The 27174-nt window shown below is 40.6% G+C and overlaps 1 long non-coding RNA gene across 3 annotated transcripts; it reads right to left on the bottom strand.

The window, feature by feature from the left end:
• Positions 1–10141: 10141 nt before the first annotated feature.
• Positions 10142–24416, bottom strand: LOC132017452 (uncharacterized). 3 transcript variants are annotated; one of them, XR_009404287.1, is made up of 7 exons: positions 24275–24416; positions 19888–20063; positions 18200–18318; positions 17193–17257; positions 14107–14271; positions 13079–13160; positions 10142–12729 (listed from the first exon to the last, which is right to left on the bottom strand). It is a non-coding gene; the product is annotated as an uncharacterized LOC132017452 (long non-coding RNA). The 3 variants fall into 3 exon arrangements; XR_009404286.1 differs by having other exon boundaries at positions 10142–13160; positions 16932–17257; XR_009404285.1 differs by having other exon boundaries at positions 10142–13160.
• Positions 24417–27174: the final 2758 nt, after the last annotated feature.

Genomic DNA, 27174 nt, shown 5'->3' with positions numbered 1-27174 from the left:
GCTATTTCAGAACCCAGAACATCCTGGTACATACAGTTATTTGAGGCTCCCTTTGGCTTCCATCTCTCCTGGCAGTGAGATTAGCTGCTCTGCTGACCATGACCGTTCCTGGAAATGAGGACAGTGAGGTTCCCAGAGGAGGCTTCTCCTTTGCCCCAATTCCCTAGGGCATGTGTATTCCAACACTGGGAGACGTGGCCTGGCTTGTGCTAGATGAGAAGACTTCTCTCCTAAGGTTATGGTGCAGAAAAATGGAGAGAATTTTTATTGCTCCCCTACCCTCATTGGTAAAACATTTAGTAGAGCTTGGACCCAACTCAGTGCTTGAGGGTCCTTCTCAAGATTCCTCTCTCCAGCCATGTGTGTAAGTTGGCCATGTGCATACCATGGTTAGTAATTACCTATTTTAAAGATTCACTTCTCAAACATCTTGGTCATCTTGGTGTTCATTATTTTAAAGTCACTAGCAGGAATGGATGGTGAAAATGGTCATAGAGCACTTAAAATATTCAAGATGTTTTATAAAAGATGTGGTAATGAAGAGTCATTACTAAATAAAAACTGTGTGGTCTAAGTATTAATAAATAATATCTAGCAATTAGAACATGCTGGTAGATGAAGCAGGCAGAAGACTAAACATTTCCAATAAAACAGATTAAGAAAAAACAATTACAATGTTCCCAAAGGTATTCTGCATAAAACCCCTTTGCCTTTCTGTTTTGCTACAAGGTGTGAGACCAAAATAAGAAAAGAAGAGACCCTGGAGGAAAACTTTGGCTGATCAGAAAAAAAAATAGGAAAGCCAAGTTATGTCTTTCTTACTAGTTAATATTTCAGAGTATTGACTGTTTGTTAACAGGGCACCAAATAAGCCTCTGACAATCGGTCAAGTTGAAACCAGAGCAAAACTAGAAGATTCAATGGCTGGACAGAGGGGGTCAGAGGTACAAAGTTAGGCAAAGGGTAGTTTCAATTATGCAAGATGACTAAATCATAAAGATCTACTATACATCATCATGCCAACAGCTAACAATATTAAAACTTTGCTAAGAAAATAGAACTCATGTTAAGTATTCTTATCACACATACACACAAATAATCAAGAGGGCAGGAGGAAACTTTTGAAGGTGATGGATATGTTTATGCAATAGAGTGTGTGATTTCATGGGTATATACTTATATCCAAAATCATCAAGTTGGGGTGCCTGGCTCCGTGGGTTAAAGCCTCTGCTTTTGGCTCAGGTCATGATCCCCGGGTTCTGGGATCGCCTGCATAGGGCTTTCCACCCAGTGGGGAGCCTGCTTCCTCCTCTTTCTTTGCCTGTTTCTCTGCCTACTTGTGATTTCCATCTGTCAAATAAATAAGTAAAATCTTTTTTAAAAAATCATCAAGTTATATATATTAAATATGTACAGCATTTTGTCTGTCAACCATACTTTAATAAAATGGTTTATTTAAAAAGAAAAGGAAATGCTTGCAAGAATCTGAAAACCTTCAAAAAGTTGCACAGGTTTCTCCCATAGTCTGGTGCTTTCCAAGTTAAAAGGTTTTGTGGGACTCTAATCAACTCTAGGAATAGTTCCTAGCTTAGCTTAAGTGATGGACTAATTTAAATATTAGTGGCTATGGCAACAAATTGTGGTTAATTTTACATTTTTAAAACATGCCCCTAAATTGGGTATCTTGTGCTAATACAGCAATAAGGGACAGGGATCTCGTCCCGGCCCTGACACTGTCTCCTCGGGCAGCCCAGGTTCTCACCTATGAAATGAAATTGGACTCAGTTATGTGTAAGACCCACTCTAGAATAAAGATAGCTCAAGGATCCCAACTTCTAATCATCCTGCTTATCTGCTTCAATAAAATAATTTATTTTTAAAGCACAGTTTGGTAGTAAGACAGGATTTCCACTTTGCTTTAGTTGATCACAGAGCGAGAGAAGAAAGGATGTAGTACACTCTAGATTCTGGTTGTTTCTTCCCAGTCCCATTTTCCTTTTGCTCTTCTATTTTCTTTTTAAATGTCCCATTCCTTATCTCTGATTTTTTTTTAAAGATTTTATTTACTTATTTGACAGACAGAACACAAGTAGGCAGGGAGGCAGACAGAGGGAGAGAGAGACACAGGGTCTCTGCTGAGCAGGGAGCCCAACGCTGGGCTCCATGCCAGGACCGTGGGATCATGACCTGAGCAGAAGGCAGATGCTTAACCGACTGAGCCACCCAGGTGCCCCTTTATTTCTTATTTTTTTTTATTATTATTTTTTTAATTTTTTATTTCTTATAAACATATATTTTTATCCCCAGGGGTACAGGTCTGTGAATCACCAGGTTTACACACTTCACAGCACTCACCAAAGCACATACCCTCTCCAATGTCCATAATCCCACCTCCTTCTCCCAACCTCCCTCCCCCCAGCAACCCTCAGTTTGTTTTGTGAGATTAAGAGTCACTTATGGTTTGTCTCCCTCCAATTCCATCTTGTTTCATTGATTCTTCTTCTACCCACTTAAGCCCCCATGTTGCATCACCACTTCCTCATATCAGGGAGATCATATGATAGTTGTCTTTCTCTGCTTGACTTATTTCGCTAAGCATGATACGCTCTAGTTCCATCCACGTTGTCGCAAATGGCAAGATTTCATTTCTTTTGATGGCTGCATAGTATTCCATTGTGTATATATACCACATCTTCTTGATCCATTCATCTGCTGATGGACATCTAGGTTCTTTCCATAGTTTGGCTATTGTGGACATTGCTGCTATAAACATTCGGGTGCACGTGCCCCTTTGGATCACTACGTTTGTATCTTTAGGGTAAATACCCAGTAGTGCTATTGCTGGGTCATAGGGCAGTTCTATTTTCAACATTTTGAGGAACCTCCATGCTGTTTTCCAGAGTGGCTGCACCAGCTTGCATTCCCACCAACAGTGTAGGAGGGTTCCCCTTTCTCTGCATCCTCGCCAGCATCTGTCATTTCCTGACTTGTTGATTTTAGCCATTCTGACTGGTGTGAGGTGATACCTCATTGTGGTTTTGATTTGTATTTCCCTGATGCCCAGTGATGTGGAGCACTTTTTCATGTGTCTGTTGGCCATCTGGATGTCATCTTTGCAGAAAAGTCTGTTCATGTCCTCTGCCCATTTCTTGATTGGATTACTTGTTCTTTGGGTGTTGAGTTTGCTAAGTTCTTTATAGATTTTGGACACTAGTCCTTTATCTGATATGTCATTTGCAAATATCTTCTCCCATTCTGTCAGTTGTCTTTTGATTTTATTAACTGTTTCCTTTGCTGTGCAAAAGCTTTTGATCTTGATGAAATCCCAATAGTTCATTTTTGCCCTTGCTTCCCTTGCCTTTGGCGATGTTCCTAGGAAGATGTTGCTGCAGCTGAGGTCGAAGAGGTTGCTGCCTGTGTTCTCCTTAAGGATTTTGATGGATTCCTTTCGCACATTGAGGTCCTTCATCCATTTTGAGTCTCTTTTCGTGTGTGGTGTAAGGAAATGGTCCAATTTCATTTTTCTGCATGTGGCTGTCCAATTTCCCAGCACCATTTATTGAAGAGGCCGTCTTTTTTCCATTGGACATTCTTTCCTGCTTTGTCGAAGATGAGCTGACCATAGAGTTGAGGGTCTATTTCTGGGCTCTCTATTCTGTTCCATTGATCTATGTGTCTGTTTTTGTGCCAGTACCATGCTGTCTTGATGATGACAGCTTTGTAATAGAGCCTGATGTCCGGAATTGTGATGCCACCAACTTTGGCTTTCTTTTTCAATATCCCTTTGGCTATTCGAGGTCTTTTCTGGTTCCATATAAATTTTAGAATTATTTGTTCCATTTCTTTGAAAAAGATGGATGGCACTTTGATAGGAGTTGCATTAAACGTGTATATTGCTTTAGGTAGCATAGACATTTTCACAATATTTATTCTTCCAATCCAGGAGCATGGAACATTTTTCCATTTCTTTGTGTCTTCCTCAATTTCTTTCATGAGTACTTTATAGTTTTCTGAGTATAGATTCTGTGCCTCTTTGGTTAGGTTTATTCCTAGGTATCTTGTGGTTTGGGGTGCAATTGTAAATGGGATGGACTCCTTAATATCTCTTTCTTCTGTCTTGTTGTTGGTGTAGAGAAATGCAACTGATTTCTGTGCATTGATTTTATATCCTGACACTTTACTGAATTCCTGTACAAGTTCTAGCAGTTTTGGAGTGGAGTCTTTTGGGTTTTCCACATATAGTATCATATCATCTGCGAAGAGTGATAATTTGACTTCTTCTTTGCCGATTTGGATGCCTTTAATTTCCTTTTGTTGTCTGATTGCTGAGGCTAGGACCTCTAGTACGATGTTGAATAGCAGTGGTGATAATGGACATCCCTGCCGTGTTCCTGACCTTAGCGGAAAAGCTTTCAGTTTTTCTCCATTGAGAATGATATTTGCGGTGGGTTTTTCATAGATGGCTTTGATGATATTGAGGTATGTGCCCTCTATCCCTACACTTTGAAGAGTTTTGATCAGGAAGGGATGTTGTACTTTGTCAAATGCTTTTTCAGCATCTATTGAGAGTATCATATGGTTCTTGTTCTTTCTTTTATTGATGTGTTGTATCACATTGACTGATATGCGGATGTTGAACCAACCTTGAAGCCCTGGAATAAATCCCACTTGGTCGTGGTGAATAATCCTTTTAATGTACCATTGAATCCTATTGGCTAGTATTTTGGTGAGAATTTTCACACCTGTGTTCATCAAGGATATTAGTCTATAGCTCTCTTTTTTGATGGGATCCTTGTCTGGTTTTGGGATCAAGGTGATGCTGGCCTCATAAAATGAGTTTGGAAGTTTTCCTTCCATTTCTATTTTTTTGGAACAGTTTCAGGAGAATAGGAATTAGTTCTTCTTTAAATGTGGTAGAATTCCCCTGGGAAGCCGTCTGGCCCTGGGCTTTTGTTTGTTTGGAGATTTTTAATGACTGTTTCAATCTCCTTACTGGTTATGGATCTGTTCAGGCTTTCTATTTCTTCCTGGTTCAGTTGTGGTAGTTTATATGTTTCTAGGAATGCATCCATTTCTTCCAGATTGTCAAATTTGTTGGCGTAGAGTTGCTCATAGTATGTTCTTATAATAGTTTGTATTTCTTTGGTGTTAGTTGTGATCTCTCCTCTTTCATTCATGATTTTATTTATTTGGGCCCTTTCTCTTTTCTTTTTGATAAGTCAGGCCAGGGGTTTATCAATTTTCTTAATTCTTTCCAAGACCCAGCTCCTAGTTTCGTTGATTTGTTCTATTGTTTTTTTGGTTTCTATTTCATTGATTTCTTCTCTGATCTTTATGATTTCTCTTCTCCTGCTGGGCTTAGGGTTTCTTTCTTGTTCTTTCTCCAGCTCCTTTAGGTGTAGGGTTAGGTTGTGTACCTGAGACCTCTCTTGTTTCTTGAGAAAGGCTTGTACTGCTATATATTTTCCTCTCAGGACAGCCTTTGTTGTGTCCCACAGATTTTGAACCGTTGTATTTTCATTATCATTTGTTTCCATGATTTTTTTCAATTCTTCTTTAATTTCCCGGTTGACCCATTCATTCTTTAGAAGGATGCTGTTTAGTCTCCATGTATTTGTGTTCTTTCCAAACTTCCTTTTGTGGTTGAGTTCTAGCTTTAGAGCATTGTGGTCTGAAAATATGCAGGGAATGATCCCAATCTTTTGATACCGGTTGAGTCCTGATTTAGGACCGAGGATGTGACCTATTCTGGAGAATGTTCCATGTGCACTAGAGAAGAATGTGTATTCTGTTGCTTTGGGATGAAATGTTCTGAATATATCTGTGATGTCCATCTGGTCCAGTGTGTCGTTTTAGGCCTTTATTTCCTTGCTGATCTTTTGCTTGGGTGATCTTTCCATTTCAGTGAGGGGAGTGTTAAAGTCCCCTACTATCATTGTATTATTGTTGATGTGTTTCTTTGATTTTGTTATTAATTGGTTTATATAGTTGGCTGCTCCCACATTGGGGGCATAGATATTTAAAATTGTTAAATCTTCTTGTTGGACAGACCCTTTGAGTATGATATAGTGTCCTTCCTCATCTCTTATTATAGTCTTTGGCTTAAAATCTAATTGATCTGATATAAGGATTGCCACTCCTGCTTTCTTCTGATGTCCATTAGCATGGTAAATTCTTTTCCACCCCCTCACTTTAAATCTGGAGGTGTCTTCGGGCTTAAAATGAGTTTCTTGGAGGCACCATATAGATGGGTTTTGTTTTTTTTATCCATTCTGATACCCTGTGTCTTTTGACAGGGGCATTTAGCCCATTAACATTCAAGGTAACTATTGAGAGATATTAATTTAGTGCTATTGTATTGCCTATAAGGTGACTGTTACTGTATATGGTCTCTGTTCCTTTCTGATCTACCACTTGTAGGCTCTCTCTTTGCTTAGAGGACCCCTTTCAATATTTCCTGTAGAGCTGGTTTGGTACTTGCAAATTCTTTCAGTTGTTGTTTGTCCTGGAAGCTTTTAATCTCTCCTTCTATTTTCAATGATAGCCTAGCTGGATATAGTATTCTTGGCTGCATGTTTTTCTCATTTAGTGCCCTGAAAATATCATGCCAGCTCTTTCTTGCTTGCCAGGTCTCTGTGGATAAGTCAGATGCCAATCTAATATTTTTACCATTGTATGTTACAGACTTCTTTTCCTGGGCTGCTTTCAGGATTTTCTCTTTGTCACTAAGACTTGTGAATTTTACTATTAGGTGACGGGGTGTGGGCCTATTCTTATTGATTGTGAGGGGCGTTCTCTGAACCTCCTGAATTTTGATGCTCGTTCCCTTTGCCATATTGGGGAAATTCTCCCCAATAATTCTCTCCAGTATACCTTCTGCTCCCCTCTCTCTTTCTTCTTCTTGGAATCCCAATTATTCTAATGTTGTTTCGTCTTATGGTGTCACTTATCTCTCGAATTCTCCCCTCGTGGTTCAGTAGCTGTTTGTTCCTCTTTTGCTCAGCTTCTTTATTCTCTGTCATTTGGTCTTCTATATCACTAATTCTTTCTTCTGCCTCATTTATCCTAGCAGTGAGAGCCTCCATTTTTGATTGCACCTCATTAATAGCTTTTTTGATTTCAACTTGGTTAGATTTTAGTTCTTTTATTTCTCCAGAAAGGGCTTTTATATCTCCCGAGAGGGTTTCTCTAATATCTTCCATTCCTTTTTCAAGCCCGGCTAGAACCTTGAGAATTGTCATTCTGAACTCTAGATCTGACATATTACCATTGTCTGTATTGATTAGGTCCCTAGCCTTCGGTCCTGCCTCTTGTTCTTTTTTTTTTGTGGTGAATTTTTCCGTCTTGTCATTTTGCCCAGATAAGGGTATATGAAGGAGCAAGTAAAATACTAAAAGGGTGGCAACAACCCCAGGAAAATATGCTTTAACCAAATCAGAAGAGATCCCAAATCGTGAGCGGGGAGAAAGGGAATAAAAAGAGGTTCAAAAAGGAAGAAAGAAAAAAAAAAAGAGAAAAAAAAAAGAAAGGAAAAGAATTTTTAAAAAAAGAAAACGAATAAAGAAAAATATAAAAAAGAAAATATATATATATTAGATAAACTAGTTAAAAAAACGTTAAAAAAGAAAAGGGTAAAAATTTTAAAAAAAATTACCCAAAGGTGAGAAAAAAGAAAAAAAAAAGAAAAAGAAAAAGAAAAAAATTAAATTAACTGCAAGACTAAAAAAAAAAAAAAAAAATCACAGGGAGAAAGCCATGAGTTCCGTGCTTTGCTTTCTCCTCCTCTGGAATTCTGCTGCTCTCCTTGGTATTGAAACCACACTCCTTGGTAGGTGAACTTGGTCTTGGCTGGATTTCTTGTTGATCTTCTGGGGGAGGGGCCTGGTGTAGTGATTCTCAAGTGTCTTTGCCCCAGGCGGAATTGCACCGCCCTTACCAGGGGCCGGGCTGAGTAATCCGCTCGGGTTTGCTTTCAGGAGCTTTTGTTCCCTGAGCGCTTTCCGTAGAGTTCCGGAGGACGGAAATACAAATGGCGGCCTCCTGGTCTCAGGCCCGGAGGAGCCGAGAGCCCAGGGCCCCACTCCTCAGTGCGCCCTCAGAGAACAGCGCTAGTTACTCCCGTCTGCCTGACCTCCGGCCGCGTTCCAAGCTCACCGAGCTCCAAGCTCAAGGTAACACCGAGCTGTGAGCTTACTGTCGGCTCTGTCTCTGTAGCCGGCTTTCCCATTCCAATACCCGCAAGCTCTGCGACACTCAGACACCCCCCATCCTTCTGTGACCCTGTGGGACCTGAGGCCACGCTGACCCCGTGGGGGCTTCGCCCCGGTTTAGCCTCTGGAGCCATGTCCCTCAGTGGAACAGACTTTTAAAAGTCCTGATTTTGTGCTCCGTCGCTCCGCCGCTTGCCGGGAGCCAGCCCCTCCCCCCGGGGTCTATCTTCCCGTCGCTTTGGATTCACGTCTCTGCCAGTCCTACCTTTCAGAAAGTGGTTGTTTTTCTGTTTCCAGAATTGCTGTTCTTCTTCTCTTCGATCTGCCGATGGATTTGTAGGTGTTTGCAATCTTTAGATAAGCTATCTAGCTGATCTCCGGCTAGCTGAAGTAGTCTCAGCCTGCTACTTCTCCACCATCTTGACTCCTCCCCCTCCTATTTCTTATTTTTAAATGTACATACATCATAAAAGTTTACTCATCCATGAAATGGGAACAGTGGTACCTCTACAGGTAGACTATGTGCGAATTAAATGAACTCAGTAGTAGATCTACTTAGTGAGTAGATCTCACAAGTAGGCTGTGTCGGAATTAAATGAACTCAGTGTAATGTAAACATTGGACCAGTGGCTGGCATGTGTCCTGTAGGTACTCAAAAACATTAGCAGATATCATTGGGATTATTAGAATTACAGTTTTTACACGTTCACTCTAAAAATCAGAAAAGTCAGCAAAACACAAAAATAATAAAAATTATTTGTAATTTATGACCCCATCACTGTGATTATTACTACGGAGTCGTAACATTTAACACAGCGAAGCATGTGCTTCCAGACTCCTCTCTGTCTCTTTTCCTACAGATGCAGGTATGTTTACATATCATCTGTCTGTGGCTAGGCCCCCTTTGTGGCTCCCATATGTGTTCTTTTTTCATCTTTAGGCCAGACCAATATATTAATTCCAGGGCAAATCACTGATGATGATGACAGTTTTTCCTGAACGCTTTGAAAGGAGATAAAGACTGCATTGCATCATACTCTCCAGCGGAACAGTTATTCAGAATGTTTCAGCATTTCTCTTTCCCTCCAAGTCCCTCTCTTGCGAGTAGCACCTCACATCTCCTCTCCTGCACACCACTTCCTCCACAGCCACCCCAGCTGCCTCTGGTGCCCCTGCTCACAATGCTCCCCAAAGCACGCAGGGTTCTACTGAGAACCCTCCAATCAGGGAGCATTTGGACAAATGTCAACTACCTGTTGACTGTTTAGGGGTGAGTCAGGTCCTCTGTGTACAATGTACTTTGACATTCATCAGTGGGAGAGGATGACCTTAAGTTTAATCATTATCTTTCAAGTCAGGAGAGAGAAAAGAAAAAGAATTTGGCAAATCCAAGTGGTTGGGCATCCATGCACTGATTCTCTGACCCTCCCAAGTGGTCTGCTTGGTCACCATTGGCTCAGCAACACATACCTAAGAGTTCTGGGATGAAGGTCCGTCCCAGTTCCAGGATGACCTTGATGGCACTTGGATCCCTTCAACATGTCCTTTAGATCTCTCAGCCCAAGGAAAGCCTTCTTGCCTCTCTCCATTTCTAAAAGTCTAAGTCTATGGTATGCTTTAAATGAAAATAATAGACATTGCAAGACTCCAGTCTCTTCCTTGAAATGCTGTGAGCATCTGTAATTTTGTGATGAGCTAAAACCCCATCAAATTACTTGGGCTGTGTTGTTTCAACTGGAAATATCGCCTCTGTTCCAAAGTGATACTGTGATGCTCTCCAAGGTGAACCTGATGCTATCACATCAGCCCTTGACAATCTGCTGACCCAGAATTTTATATAATGTGCTGTCTTTTTATACCGATGTTGTGCGGATATCTTACTATATTAGTCTGCTCGGGCTGCCGTAACAAAATACAGGTGACTAGGTAGCTTGAACAACAGAAATTTATTGTCACACGGTTCTGGAGACTAAGAGTCCAAGATCAAATTGCCATCAAGATTGCTGTAGTGAGGCCTCTCTTCCTGGCTTGCAGACAGCCATTTTTTTTACTGTGTCCTCAAATGGCCTTTCCCCTGAATTGCACAGGGGTGGAGAGATGGTAGGGGAAGAGAGAGGCGCAGGGGTGGAGGGGTGGGGGAGACTTCTGGTGTCTCTTCTTATAAGCACACCAATCCTATTAGATTAAAGCCTCACTCTTATGGCCTTACTTAAACTTAATTATTCTCTAAAGGCCCCATCTCCAAATACAGTCACATTGGGGTTTAGGGTTTCAATCTATTAGGTTTTTTTGGAGGGGAAGCTCAAATCAGTTCATAACACCTACTATACACCAGCAGTCTAAGGTAACAATATAACAGCAAAGCAGAGGATTGGTTTTGAATCAAGATATCATTATAAGTTATAGTGTTAAATATTTCTAAAAAGAGACATCTAGAGTAAACACATACACAGAATTAGACAAATCCTTCATACAGGCTTTCCAAGTATTTTCCTTGAAAAATTGAAAATTCTTAATACACTTATAACATTAGAATTTAAAGTGTTCGTTTCCTTTCAAGAGAGCATTCCTTGAAATTTCATGTTTTTTCTTAGTGATTAATGTGAATCAGATTAAAGCATTCCTCAAAAGCTGAATTGTACTTGCTCTAATAAGTTTTTTATGCCAATTAGCTAAAATTTAATTATTGTTATTATAAGCTGCTTGACTTCATTAAAACGAACTTCCTTTGTTATAAATGAATTTGGCTTATCAGAAAAGTTCATTCAAACTGAATTATGGGAGAAGAGATATTTAATTAGTATTTTAATTTTTTTCAGGCAAATAGGATAGCTGGCCAATTTTTAAAAATCTAGAATGTCACTTTTATTGTCATTTTAGAAAAGCAAATACTTTATCCATTGCCTAATTTATACCAAAGGGCAACAAGTGATGCTCTCATGTTTTTTTCTTATCAAATATCAGTTTATAATTTTACTGAAGTGTTGTTGTTACCCAGATGTTAGTTTCTTTCTCTGGTAATACGTGACCATACAGAGATCTGCAATTATGAGGACATGTAATTGGGATCTCTCATGTTGCTTCGAAAACTTTAAAACCCAGATTTGACTATACTATTCAACATCAGAATTTAGCACAGAACCGGGGTGCCTGGGTGGCTCAGTTGGTTGAACAACCCACTCTTGCATTTCAACTCAGGTTGTGATCTCAGGGTCATGTGATCAAGCTTTGTATTAGGTTCCACACTGGGCATCGAGCCTACTGGGCATTCTCTCTTTCTCTCTCTCTCTCCCCTTCTGCCCAGCCCCTCTGTAGCATGCACTCTATCTCTCAAAAAAAATAAAAATTTAAAAAAATTTAAAAAAAAGAATTTAGCACATAACCAAATTAATTGTGTAACAGTGTATATCACTACATTTGAGATGGGAATAAAAGCCTAAAGTTATTATGTCCAGTGATTTACACTCATCGTTAAAAGAAACAGACCCTATGCCACATAATTTTAGTATACTAGAGAAACTATGAGAAAAAAAAAACAATGAATCATGCAATGTGTTTGAAGGAAAGAGAGAGAGAGAGAGAGAAAAGAAGGGCAATAAGGAAACTATGCAGCCGTAAAATTTTTACATCATTGTATGTAGTCTTCTTTAGATATTTAAAAAAATTAAGTCTGTGATAAAAAAAATACACACAAAAAACCCTGCATTTTTAGTCCATGGATCACACACTGGAAGGGAAGTTAAAGAAAGCAAACTCAGCTAAATACAGAAATAAATAAAGAGAATGATCAAAGTTGCCAATTCATGACTTAATCAGTCTATTTGTCTGCTTTCAATTAATGGCTAAATAAGTTTCATGCAAGATCATATTAAACCTGAGTTTCTACATTGCATAACAGGATCACCTGTCATAGCTGCTAATCTAAGGGAATTTGATCTTCAAGTACCCAAGGCTGTGAAATAAACAAACTCTCCACACTTTAACCAGATTCCAGTTTCAAACTCCAAATTCTATGAAGTGCTTCTGATGTCCCCTTTTGACTTTTGAGTACTAATATTCCCATTAGCTTCACTGTATTTTTTTTTAAGATTTTATTTATTTATTTGAAAGACAGAGATCACAAGTAGGCAGAGAGGCAGACAGAGAGGGGGAAAGCAGGCTCCCTGCCGAGCAAAGAGCCCGATGCGGGGCTCGACTCCAGGACTCTGGGACCATGACCTGAGCTGAAGGCAGAGGCTTTAACCCACTGAGCCACCCAGGCGCCCCCTTCACTGTATATTTTTAAAATCAACAGAGAAACTCAGCAAGTGCTTGTTAGTCACCTTTGGTCAACTTGGTATCTGAAACAGTAATAATTAGTAAAGCTTCAGTAGTATTGAGATTGGTGCACGCAAGGAAATTAAATCGCGCGACAGATAATCAGCCTCAGCAGTCCACCACTCTGATCAGAAAGCAAGCCCAAGGAAGTGGAAAAGCCTTAAAAGCTGACAGAAGCACCTTCTGAGAAGTATCAGCTGGTCTGCAAAGTAAAAATATTGGAGCAATGGATCCCACTTTCAGCCTCTGCTGCTCAAACCAGAGATATTGGCCACCATCCCCTGCTATACTGCCACATTTTTTTTTAAATTTATGATGAAATATAGAATTGATCAAAAGAGAAATCTGTTCTGAGGAAGTTTATAAGATTTATAAGTACTTAAGACACCAAATTTTTCCAAGTATAAATGTATATATAGTACATCTGTTTAGAAATGATACAAATGATTAAAGCATCATGCAGATATATATGTTTGAAAAAAATACTTTGTGTATTAATTTGTTAGAAATAAATTGCGCTGAATTAGCAGAGTTGGGTGAACACAACTCACGTGGTAAGCATGTGTCTTGATCAGCAAGATTCTTGGAAACACAGGTCTAACAACAAGAATGAGACTTCACCATTTGAAATTCCTGTAACCACAAAAAAGAGGAAGAAAGAGAAGTGAAATTTGGGAGAAATTTATGCAACAACCAGAGATTAAGATCAAGGAGAAGGGTTGAATTTGTGGATAAAAAATGTTCCTGAATCTCAAGGACATTTGGGACATAGTGGCTGCTGTATTTCCCGGTGCCATGGTGACAACTGCATAAATAAACTAAATGTTCCTGGGTTGAGTGTTATTCTACCTGTCCTACCCATAGGCAGAGATACTGCACAACTTAACGAAGCTTAAGCTTCAAGGCCCAAAATGGGCTTAGAAATGCTTTCACATCATCATATATTTGACTAAAATTCAAAGAAGGTATTTTAATCATAGTCAGTTAAGACCACCATCTCTTTCCATCCTGACTTTTCCATACGTTTGGTTTGGGTTTACCAGAATATAATTTTGTGTTTTTGCAGTCTTTTTGTGTAAAGGAAAGTATTGGTAGCTGTCCAGGTGCAGAATGGCTTCCAGGAGTATTCCTACTGTCTGCTATGCCCACACTCCTGGCATCCTGTCACACGAAAGTGAAGGGACAGAGGTCTTATTGCAATGTGACCTTATCCACCAATGCACAGTGTGTGGGTAGAGGGGAAGAAACAAGATTTGAAATGAATGGAGTTTATTGGAAGTCAACTTATTGGAAATTCTTCCAAATGCTAGAGAAGCAAAATTATTAAGACGGCAAGAGTCTGTTTTCATCTTCCTTGTGGAAAAGGAAGTTCTATCCTGTCAGTGATATACTCAACAATGTGATGAATACAATTACAAATGTATCATGGTTTCTCCCCACTCTTTTGTGCATAACAGAATTTATCAGAACTACTGTCTGTAGTGTACACACTTAGCAGGACTCTACACAATGAGTACATCTGTCTTGAAGTAATATGTTATATATGCATTGCAAAGTACTGGATTGTGTCTTAGCATACCTGATGCATCTTGTCTTCACAAAGGCTGATGACATGTCACTCATTAGGAGAAGATTAATTGACTCTTGATTTAATGCAAAATACTGGCATCAATAAGGATAACATAAAACTCATTCTATTCCACTGAGACAGGACGTGGCAGACAAACTGGCTGATGTCTGTGGCCTATTCAAAAAGATTTTTTGAAAAAGATCTTATTATTTATTTGACAGAGAGAGAGTGAGAGAGGGAATACAAGCAGGGGGAGTGGGAGAGGGAGAAACAGGCTTCCCGGCAAGCAGGGTGCCCGATGCAGGGCTCCATCCCAGGACTCCAGGATCTTTACCTGAGCCAAAGGCAGATGCTTAACGACTGAGCCACCCAGGCACCCCCTACTCAAAAAGATTTAAGGGTTATCACTTCCCAAGAAAACTTGAAATGTCTTTAAATCTTACAGTTCGTATGTGACAGAGGCTTTACTATATTTGACAATAATTCTAAAAATATACATGACATTACTAGTCATGAATTCCAGGGGCATCTGGGTGGCTCAGTGGGTTAAGCCTCTGCCTTCGGCTCAGGTTGTAATCCCGGGGTCCTGGGATCGAGCCCCGCATCAGGCTCTCTGCTCAGCGGAGAGCCTGCTTCCTCCTCTCTCTCTGCCTGCCTCTCTATCTACTTGTGATCTCTTTTTGTCAAATAAATAAATAAAATCTTTAAAAAAAATATTTTCCAAATTATCAGTAATAAAAAAACAAGTTTAAACAATCACACTAAACTAAATCATCCTTATATAATCATCCAATATTGCAAACCACTGTCATATGAGGAAGAGATCAAGGTTGCCCGGCTGGCTTAGTCAGTAGAACATGTGACTCTTGATCTCAGGGTTGTGAGTTCGAGCCCCATGTTGGGTACAGAGACTACTTAAAAAAAAGAGAGAAAGAGGTGTGTGCCTGGGTGGTTCAGTGGGTTAAGTATCTGACTCGTCAGCTTAGGTTTTGATCTTAAGGTTATAAGTTCAAGCCCCATGTCATGTTGGGCTCCATGCTGGGCATGAAGCCTACTAAAAAAAAGAGAGAGAAAGAGAGATCAAAGTCTATGCAGAAAAGCAAAAAAGGAGAAATAGTGTTATAGAGAGATTTTGGGTACCCATAATACATAATTTTTTTCCTGGATTTTCTGATATTTACAATTTTTATCAATTTTAAAAATTTAAAATTTTCTTTTATTAAATAATCTCTATGCCCAACATGGGGCTCAAACTCCAACCTTGAGATCAACAGTCCCATGCTCTATTGATAGAGCCAGCCAGGCACCCCAACTTTAAAAAATCTTATTTTTAAAATTTATTTTTAAAGAAGAGTTTATTCATTTATTTGAGAGGTCAAGAGTGCATGAGAGCACAGAATAGAGTGAGAGAGAAGCAGATTCCACACTGAGCAGAAAGCCCAATGCGGGAGGACTCGATTCCAGGACGCTGGGATTGTGACCTGAGCTGAAGGCAGATAACTAAGCCATTCAGGCCCCTCCCCACATTTTTAAAGATTATATTTATTTATTGGAGAGGAAGAGAGTGAGAAAGAGCACAAGAGCAGGGGGAGGGACTTTAAAAAATTTAAAATGACTATTTCCATTCTTTCGTTTTGTACCTGGCCTCCTGACTTAATTCCCTCCAGCAAGACAGTGCACCCATCGCGGCTGCTGCAAGTATTGATTACTAAGGACTCACATCTGCACCCTGCTGCAGCTGACCACCTGTAGCTTCGGGGAGCCACTTCCCTAGAGATGACTGGGATGCTGGACCACCTCCATGACTGAATGATGCTGGGGCCTAAAACCCTTGTCTTCTAGCAGGGTAACATACATTCCAGAGCCTCCCCAGGAGGTCAGGCCAAGGCTAGATATCTTCTGAAACCACACCTTTGCCTAGCTTCTCTGGCCCTCTCCTGCATCCCTCACTCCCCAACAATTTCCTGAGAGCCAGCCCTTGATAAATTACTTGCTCAGGAATCTCCATCTCAGGCTCTGCTTCTAGGGAACCCCTAAACGCCTATCTAATTTTGTCTTCTTTTTCTTAGATGAGTGCCCTAACCTGTAGAAAACATCAAGTCCCCCAAATTGTAGATGTTTTTCGTCCTACTTAGTGGTATCACTGCACAGAGGACACTCTGATTTGGAAGGTGGGGATCTCATTCAGGTGGTTTGAGGAGCAAGTTTGGGTTGCTCACTATTTTAGCAACTTTGACAATTGTTCGTCCTGCCTCTTGCCACCATCAAAGATTTGGTTAAAGGGGTAGGATAAAAGATGAATGAGCTAAGATTAGACACAGCAGCATCTAACCCTACAGCCCAACTTACAGCATTTTATTTCTGGTGTTACTCCAGGGCAAACCTGCAGCCACCAGAAACCAAGGCTCCTGTATCTCTATTTTACTACACAGCTTTCTTCCACAAGGTTTCCTCGTGAGTTCAAGATAATTCCTGGTGTTCCCGCCCTTGTGCCCACATTCCAGGCAGTAAGAAGGAGGGAGAATAGTAAAAGGAGTATCCATCACTGGGCTCAGACCCCTTTAAGGGGGCACTCCGGGGGTCTCTATGTGTCTTTTTCCTTCTATGTGTCTTTGGCCAGAACTTGGTCCTGTTTCCCCAACTAGATGCAACTAGATGCAAGGGAAGCTGAGAAACGTTCTTTCCGAGAGGTAATTTGCTGCTAGAACACAACATGGAAAATGGCAAGCAGGAGGAGGTATGGAGACTTCACAAAGCAGATAAAGCTGAAATTTCAGCACTGGCAGTCAGAAAAGCCAAAAGGCAAGACAAAACAACTGTGACATTGGAGGCACCTGTCACTTTGAGGTGACAAGACGAGTCATAAGCCCATATAAGGAGCAGCTAGTGCTCCAGATGCCGGCTCTATGGTGGTGCTTCCAGGCAGCTAAATCCTTCCCATTCCGACAGAAGAAGACAGGCATTCTCGCTGGAGAAGTTAAAACAGAGCTCCAGCTTCAGGGGTATTTCAGGGAAGTAAGGCAAATGGTAAAAACGGGAGGTTAAGTTAAATTCTGTGTATTGAGCTGTGAAAGCCTTTAGTGCCATGTCCTTACTCAGCTCCTAGAATGACAGCAGCCAGGTCTGAACCTTCCACAGGAGGACAGAAAGGATCTCTCTCCTGAAAAATAGACCAACAACAACAAAACAAATTTTAAAAAAACAAGCCCAGGAGAAAAAAGCCACAGATGCTAATATTGGGGTGCCTACAAAGTAAGACCTAAGGGAAAGTACAGTACAGTGAAGGCACGAGTTAGCACACTCAGCCAAGCTTCCAATCATTTTTCTTTTTTGATGTTTTTTTCTCTTAAATAAAGACAGAGAGCCAAGAATCAGTAGACTTTTGAAGAATGTCTCTGCCACATCCACCCTATTCCCAGTCTAAGGGCCTGTGAGCATCATTCCTTGAGATACCAGTACTGGACACCTGTTCTAATCCTAAAACTCTCAGTTAAATGGCATATCTTGGCCTCAGAGGCTGCAGGTGACTTAAAAAAAAAAAAAAAAAAAAAGACTGCTTGTATTCAGTGTCCTGTGTTGGACAATGTTCTACCTTGTTGTTTATCATAGACCCCAAGACTGATGGGGCACACCTAGCTCTCATGAGATGGTCTCTGACACAAACCGGGATTAGCTTAAGTGCAGAATTACTCCAGTCTCTCAGCTCCTAAAATTATCCAACGCACCCACTCACCGCTGTCCTACTGAAAACGAATTACTAGCTTGGTGCCAAACACTGGTTGACTCCCACTGCTATGGAGGGACAACTATAACCAAGGATTGCAGTACTTTTCTGGGTGATACAGAGAAACAATGGAGTAAGCAAGGCGCAGCTCAGTCAATCTCACTGAATTTAACGTGACTGATACACTCAGGAACATGTGAGAAGGCACAGACTGCATGGGAGGGCTCTAGAGAATTCATGGGCCAGAGGCACCTGCCATCTGGGGATGACATTGTCCCCATGAGACGTGACTAAGAGACAAGAGACGTGACTAAGCCTCATTTACTGACGGCAATGTCCACATTAACTACAACCCTAGTAGTAGAAGGCAAGTTTTACCTAGGATGGTTGGATGTACATTCAATGCCTTTGTTTCATTTCCCCTGGAAGCAGAGGCAGGGACTCATAAGGGCAGGTGACTTCTTTGGAAGATAATGCCAGAAAACAGGGGAGTGTCACTGGTAAAAAGAGAAAGCCAAAAAAATGTGTATTACTGAATTACGAGACACAGCTAGGGGTCAGTCCTACCTGGGACCCTCTGAAGAGCTCTATAGAATCCACTTGGAATTGTATACCATTGATAAACTGCACATGTAATCAAATAAAACACAGTATCTATACAATGTTTAACGAAAAATAAAATAGGGGCACCTGGGTGGCTCAGTGGGTTAAGCCTCTGCCTTCGGCTCAGATCATGATCTCAGAGTCCTGGGATCAAGCCCTGCATCGGGCTCCCTGCTCAGCAGGGAGCCTGCTTTCTCTTCCTGCCTCTCTGCCTGCCTCTCTGCCTGCTTATGATCTCTGTCAAATAAATAAATAAAATCTTTAAAAAAAAAACAACTTTATAAGATTATATAAAAATAATAAAATTATTTTAAAATGTATAATTATAAAAATATAAAATTATAAAAAATATATAAATGTCCAATTATATATAATTATAGTTATATTCTGAAGGAGCACCTAGGTGGCTCAGTCAGTTAAGCATCTGACTCTTGATTTTGGCTCAGATCATGATCTCAAGGTCCTGGTTTTAAGCCCCACGTGGGCTCTGCACTCAGCGGGGAGTCTGCTTGAGGTTCTCCCTCCCTTTTCTCTCTCTCCCTCTGCCCCTCCCCTCTCCAAATAAGTGAATAAATCTTAAAAAAAAAACAAAAAACTAGTATTCTGAGAACTTAAGTTCTAATGGATGTTACTTTGATCAAAAAGAATGGTTCCTTAATTGACATTTAAAATGCCGATGAATGAGATTAAAATTCCTTTTGAAGAGACATCATTTTAAAAGTCTGGAGCTTCTGATGTTGGCTCCAATAGGTGGTTCATTTGAAAACTGGATTAACCTCAAAAGAGCACCCATTTTTTAGGATTTTGGAGGTGGAAGAGAGACTCCAGCCCAAAAAGAAGGGAGGGAACTGCTTCCCAGGAAATGAGAAGGAAAAGGAGGTCTCCACAGGTACTATTTCCTTGGATCAGGGCAGTAATGAACCTTACATTGGAGCGTAGGTAGGTGGCTGCCTCCTGGCAGCACAGGAGACCTGAATAGAAGGAAAAAGCAGCTCTGCTTTTAGACCACACCAACCCTTGGGAGGGATAATGAGGGAGCTATTGGCTGGAAATGCTTATTGAGATATGGTGACTCTTAACTCCGTGACCAGGTCATTCTTAGAACTTCAGCCATCATCTCTTCTTGTCTTATGTGTCTGGATCTTTCTTTCTTAAGTTCTTTTATTAGGGAAATGATTTCCTCCATCATGTTCAGGTGTGTTCTCTTCTGCTTCCCATAGGTGTCCACCAGGCTCTGAATTGTTGATGACTCTTTCTTTAGGCTAGTGTCCTCCAAAGATGACTCAATCCCTGCATTCCCCTTTTGAACAAAGCCAGGCTTGTCAAAGAGTTGATACTATCTTGAATTACTGCAGCTGGTATTTTTGACATGTTGAGCCAGTGTTTGTGAAAGCAGCATTCTCCATTTCATGTAAAGCCAGCTTCTAGCCAACTGGACAAGTCTAAACAAATATGAGACTCACCAAAGGCGGATGACAGATGCATACACCGCTGATGCCAGCTGGAGACCACGGAGGACAGGGTCCAGATTCCCATCATCCAGCCGGTTTGTGGCTGTACCACCACCACTTGTGGTTTCCCAAGGACACCTGAAGCCAAGCTCTACAGTGGTCTGATGTCCTTCCATAGCACTGAAAGCCTAGAACAGAATTCTGCTGAGTTGTCATGCCTCCACCAGCCCTCATGCCAGCTCCATAACAAACTTCCCCTAGTAATACCTGGAAATATTTCATCCTGCCAACCTGGGCAGTCTACTGGGGAGCTAATCCAGGGTAAGGAGAGAGTCAATTTAAAAAAAGCTTCTTGTTGGAGCACCTACATGGCTCACTCGGTTAAGGGATGTTGATTTCTGCCCAGGTCATGATCTCAAGGTTGGGAGATGGAGCCCAGCATTTGGCTCTGTGCTGGGCATAGAGCCTGTTTAAGGTTCTGTCTCTCCCTCTGCCTGTGCTCCTCCCACAAACCCCTCCCCACTTCCTCTCTAAAAAAACCTCAAAAGGTGATCAATTAGACCTGTTTTTTAGTATAATTATGAACTTGTATACTTAAAAATATTTGATATGTTTTAATTCATTGTAGTTACTATTCTGATTGATATTTAAATTGTCCCCTCTTTAGCCAGTGTTGTCTTTCGAATCCTTTTCCCCCAGGAGACTTTGATGGCTTCTTTCTTTCTGATATGACAAGATATCCAAGGCTTATTTTGTTCATTTCCTGCCCTAGACCTGGTATTAGGTACGCTTCCAAAGTCATGGTTCCTTTAAGGAAAAATAATAGAGACTAGAGTGTGGGCTCTGGGGATGCTGAATGCCACTGAGCTGGTCATTGTCTCTAAGTCTTTTCCGTGGACAAAGCTAAGAAATATCTTTTTTTAAAAATTGAGATATAATTGACATACAACACTGTGTTAGTTTTAGGTATATAACATAATGATTTGATATGTGTATATATGAAAAAATGATCACCACAATAAGTATAGTTAATATCTGGGTGCCGGGGTGGCTCAGTGGGTTAAGCCTCTGCCTTTGGCTCAGGTCATGATCTCAGAGTCCTGGGATCGAGTCCTGCATCGGGCTCTCTGCTCAGCAGGGAGCCTGCTTCCCTCTCTCTCTGCCTGCCTCTCTGTCTACTTGTGATCTCTCTCTGTCAAATAAATAAATAAAATCTTTTAAAAAAAAGTATAGTTAATATCCATCACCGCACAGTTACAAATTTTTGTTCTCTTGTGATGAGAACTTTTAAGGTCTTCTCTATTAGGAACTTTCAACATACAATAGAGTATAGTTAATTATAGCCACCATGCTGTACAGTACATCCCCAGGACTTACTTTCTTATAACTCAAAGTTTGTACCTTTCGACCTTCTGCACCCATTTTGCCCAATCACCATTCCCTGCCTCTGGAAGCCACCAGTGTTCTCCATATCTATGAGATCCATTTCTTTTATTTTTAAGATTCCATATATTTTAAGATTCCATATATTTCTTTCTCTGATTTAAGAAATTTTCTTTTTAAATTTAAGAAATATTTTTTAAGGAGAAAATATATTTCAGGGACACATGAGTGGCCCAGTTGGTTAAGCATCTGCCTGCAGCTCAGGTCATGATCTCAGGATCCTGGAATCAAGCCCATATCAGGCTCCCTGCTGAGTGGGGAAGTTTGCTTCTCCCTCTCCCTATGCACCCCCCACCACTCAAACACACTTTTGTGCATGCTAGCTCTCTCTCAAATACATAATATCTTTATAAATATATATATATATACTTATATTTACATGCAATAGACTTTTAACTGATCTGCTTGTCCCAAGCTCTACTTCACTACTCTCTGTAATCCATCCTGTGCATCTGTCAGAACCATCCTTATAAAATGTAGATATGATTTTATTAATCCCCTGTGTAAAAACTTTTGATGGAATCCCATTACTGAAAGAATTAAGACAAAGCTCCTTGGTGCGCACGCGCGCGCGCGCACACACACACACACACACACACACACACAGCCTCCTGACATTTAGCTCCTAATCTCCATTCCAAACTCTTCAGCATTCCTTCTTCCTTCCCCTCTTATTAGTTCAACACAGCACACTATTCCTACCACACTGTGCCTTCGCTCAGCTAGTTCACTTTCTCTGAAGTGCCTTGTTTTTACTATTCCTCAGTCAATTTATACTCACCCTTCAATAAATGGCTCAAACATCGATTTTCTTTACAATAACTTGCAGCCTCCCTTCCCTACAGAGAGCTAATCTGTTTCCGTCACGTTCTACAAAGTACTCTGAAATCTTTATGTACCATTAATGAAACTGTACTGTAATGATTTGTTTACATGTGCATCTCTCCCTAGTTAGAATGTCTCCCAAAATGTAGGACACTCACTGTTGGTGGTACTACGGATGGCTTTATGTGTTAAGCTGATGGGGCATTAAATATCATTAAATGTTGAATTGCATAGGGTGAGAGCTGGCCCCCTTTTAATAATCTACATTTGGAAAAACATTTTAAGTTTGGTGCTGGGGTGGCTTTAGCATCTCTCTATCGTGTGATTAATTTCCCTTTTTAAGAGATAGCAGGCCTCAGTCTTGGAAGCCTTATAGATAGAGGTAATAGACTAGAATTTACATTTTTTTAAAATAAAATGATATTTTGTAATGATTACCCTCTGTGAAACTTCTAAAATTAATACTGGTGATAGAATGTTCTTTTAAAATAAAAGTAAGTTAGGGGTGCCTCGGTGGCTCAGTGGGTTAAAGCCTCTGCCTTGAGCTCAGGTCATGATTCTGGGGTCCTGGGATGGAGCCCCACATCGGGCTCTCTGCTCAGCGGGGAGCCTGCTTCCTCCTCTCTCTCTGCCTGCCTACTTGTGATCTCTGTTTGTCAAATAAATAAATAATCTTATTTTTTAAAAAGTAAGCTAATTTAAAGAAAAATAATAAGCCTGTTCCAGTTAAAAAGTACATCATGGCAAAAATCTCGTAGGATATATGAAAATATTTGACTTACACTGGGCTGGGTCTCTCAGAATTATAAAGCATTACTTCTATTTTCATCCCCAGTTCCTAGCACTATGGTTAACATACAGTAGATCACCACTAAACAATTGCTAAATTAATTAGGTTAGGAAAAAGCACACACCTCTAACATTTTCAAGACCGAGTGTCATTTTGGGGGAATATGCAGGTAAGTGACAGGCCTTCTGTAAGCCAATGTTTCTGAAAAAGTTAAATACCATCCATTGTTATCATATAAATGACCTTTTAAATGATTTCCTACAGCTACTGTGGAAGAAATCAACTTCCTAAGAAGATACAATCATAGATGTTTCAACTGGATTGTTGGAATAATGTCTTATAAGCTGAAGTTTGGGGCAACAGAAGAAAGTTTACAATACATTCTAAGCAAATTACCACATCACCCTTCACCTTCAAGGCCATGCATGGTACATTTTAAGAAAGGGTAGACCAGAGCAGCTCTAACTAGAGGAGAGCTAGCACCATCTGTTGGGGAGTGAGCTCCCAACATTAAGAGAGATTCACGGTCAGGTGACTTCATTAACTCTGAATTTGTTTCTTCAAAGTATTTTCATGGCATAGATTTTAAGATACTCACACATACCCAAGTACAATTTAATTTTCAATCAGTTATTTCTTTTTTGTGGTGAGGATAGACTGTAATTTTTAAAAATGTATTAAATGGAAAGGAAGCAGTTTCTGCAAAGGACAATGTATTAAACTCTGCTATAAATTATTGTCAGATTTTGCCAATGGTATACTCCTTGGGAGTTTCCTAGTGATTTTGAAAGAACATTAACTTTCCCAAGCCTGTAAGATACCATTTGGTGTCTCAAAGCAATGATTGATTTACTAAATGTCACCTCGCTAAATTCTAGGACCTAGAGTAAATATGTATATATTTGTGAGTCTGGTGACAGGCAGGGTATTAAGTCTTGACCTAAGCCTCTTCCCTACTTCTTTAAAGTACTTCAAAACGTCAAGGAAAGGAAAAAATATGGTTTCATCAGTTACTCTTCTCAGCTAGTTTGAGGACCTGCACTGACATTGTATAACCTTCTTTCATTGTCCATGCCTGACTGTGTTCCTCCTCAGGCCTTCCAACTAGATAGCAGCTCACTTACCCTTCTTTACACTTCATATTCAGAAACAAGAAGAGCATATACTTTTCTGTAATATAAATAATTATGGCTCTACAACTAAACTCTTAAATAAAAAATACACACATTTAAGGTGTATGATGATTTGATAAACATACACATATATACGCAGTGAAATGACCACTATAGTCAAAATAATTAACGTGTCCATCTCCTCACAGTCACCATTTCCACAACTTACTTTAAATCAATTCCAGCAGAGAGCCTGGGTGGCTCAGTAGGTTAAGTCTCTGCCTTCGGCTCAGGTCATGATCCCAGGGTCCTGGGATCAAGCCCCACATTGGGCTCTCTGCTCCTCTCCCTCTCTCTGCCTCCTTGTGATCTCTGTCAAATAAAAAAATAAAATCTTAAATCAATTCCAGCTACTTTTTAAAAGATTTTTACTTATTTATTCATTTGAGAGAAAGAGTATGTAAAAGGGAGGGGAAGGGAAGGAGAGAGGAAGGAGAAGCAGAGAATCTCAAGCAGACTCTCAACCCCACCATCCTGAGATCATGACCTGAGCTGAAATCAGGCATCAGCCACTTAACCAAGTGAGCCACCCAGGTGCCCCCAATTCCAGCTATTTTTAAAGTTCAAGAGTCTAAATGAACCTTCTTTCATAGTTTAAAACCCTTTCCTCAGAAACCTCCATCAATAGGAACAGGAAAAAACCCACTTTTCATGCAATGTAAGTCTTTTCATATAATTCGACAAAAGCTTTTCCTCGAACTATAAAGAGCGTTGTAGGATTTTTCCAATTAAAAAATGGATTTCAAAAATAATCTGACATGACCAAACGTAAGAAGAAAGTAAAAATCAGAGTATAATGTCTCCACCTAGAAAACAATCCCATTTATATATGGACATACAAATACATATATTTTTAACTAAGTAAGTTCATAGTTTAAAGATTTTTTTAAAGATTTTATTTATTTATTTGACAGAGAGAAATCACAAGTAGATGGAGAGGCAGGCAGAGAGAGAGAGAGGGAAGCAGGCTCCCCGATGAGCAGAGAGCCCGATGTGGGGCTTGATTCTAGGACCCTGGGATCATGACCTGAGCCCAAGGAAGCGACCCAACCCACTGAGCCACCCAGGCGCCCTAAAGACTTTTTTAAAATTTTATTTTTCTGACAGAGAGCGAGCGAGCGCACAAGCAGGGGGGGGGGGCAACAGGCAGAGGGAGAGGGAGAAGCAGGCTCCCCACTGAACAGGGAGCCCTGTGTTATCCTAGGACCCTGGGATCATGACCTGAGCTGAAGGCAGATGCTTAACCAACTGAGCCATCCAGGTGCCCCAAATTCATAGTTTACATGGAGTTCTTACCCTACTTAATAGGTCAAGGAATAGGTTTATTAATAACTAATTTCCCACCAAGTCAAGTCTCTTTTCTCCACAACGTCAGTATAGTGGGTTGAATGGTGGCCCCAGAAAAGGTATGTCCAACCCCTAACCCCAAATATGACCTCATTTGGAAAAAGGGTCATTGCAGCTACAATTAAGAATCTTTTTTGTTTTGATTTGTAATATTTCTTTATTTGAGAGAGAGAGAGAAAGCACAAGCAAGGGAAGCAACAGGCAGAGGGAGCAGCAGGCTCCCCCCTGAGCAGAGAACCCGACATGGGACTCCATCCCAGGACCCTGGGATCAAGACCTTAACCCAGGCAGCTGTTTAACCAGTTGAGCTGCCCAGGCACCCCTACTTACAATTAAGAACCTTAACATGAGATCAGCCTGGACTATCTGGGTGGGCCCTAAATCCAATGACAAGTTATCTTATAAGACAGAAGAAGGGAGGGTCCTATGAAGATGGAGGCAGAGACCAGAGATACGCACCCTGAAGCCAAGGAATGTCTGGAAACAGCAGGGACTGAAAGAAGCAAGGAAGGATTCTCCCCTAGAACCTTCAGAGACAGTGTGGTCCTGATTTCAGACTTCTGACCTCCAGAACTGTGAGAGAATTTTTTTTTTTTTTTTTTTTTTAAGATTTAAAGTAATCTCTATATCCAACGTGGGACTCAAACTCAAAATGATCAAGGGTCTCATGCTCCACTGATCCAGCCAGCCAGGCACCCCGTAAATTTTTCTCGTTTTAAACCACTGAATTAGAGGTAATTTGTTATGCCAGCCCTAGCAAACCAGTACACTCAGCATTCCAAATTTCCCTACTGGATACCCAGCCTGCTCTCCAGCCTCACTTCCCTGCTCTTCAGCTTTTTACTCCTGCTTGCCTCCTTTCAGTCCCTCTTGCCTCAGAGTCTTTTCACACGCTGTTCCAGGGCATGGATTGCTCTTCTTCATTCTTCAAACACCTTCCCAAAACTTCAGGGAGAAGTTCAGTGACCCTCTAGCCCTACTTACCAACCACTGTAAGGTTCCCTTTCAGCAGCATACCATAGTTTATGCATTTATTAATGTTATTATTAGATTCTGCCCCACTACCAAACTGTAAGCTCCATGACACTAGGGACCCTGCTCACTTCCTACCGTTATATATTCCCTGTCTAGCCCTGTGCCTGCTGTGCCAAAGCAATTCCTTTTTGAACAAATGGCCAGTGTTCCAGAAGTCTTTCTAGAACTTGGGAAGCTCTCACACCTTAAAGATAACTGTGAGCGGTGTAGGATGACCCCCAACTTATCTACCCATATCAACCACTTCTGAGACTAAAAAGGGGGTGCTATCAATAATTATAAGTTACCTGGTTACGTTTCTGGGTAATAGGCTGTGCCAACTCTAAGAGCAAACCTTAAGAAGGAGGATAACTAGAAAGGGCTGGGCTACATTTTGGAGCAAGGAAAAGAGGATACTTTAAATTTGCTCAATTGCCGCTTCATTTTCATTGCTTTCTTTTACATCCGATACTCAATCGCTCATTCGTTTATTGTTGGACCCTCTCTCTACAATGTAAGCTCATTGCCCTATCCCACACCTAGCCCAGTTCCCGGTGCACAGTAGGCACTCAATAAACACCTAAATGAATGTACCCACAGCAGAATACTACACCTTAAGGGAATAATGGATGAAGAATCAAAGCACAAACAAAACCCGAATCCTCACAATTTGAATTTGAATTTGAAAACCTATTAGGTTTTGAATTT

The sequence above is a fragment of the Mustela nigripes genome, chromosome 5, assembly GCF_022355385.1.
Source record: "Mustela nigripes isolate SB6536 chromosome 5, MUSNIG.SB6536, whole genome shotgun sequence".
NCBI classification, from domain to species: Eukaryota; Metazoa; Chordata; class Mammalia; order Carnivora; family Mustelidae; genus Mustela; species Mustela nigripes.
Note: the sequence above shows the minus strand (reverse complement) of the source record. Positions and strands in the feature narration are given on the sequence as shown.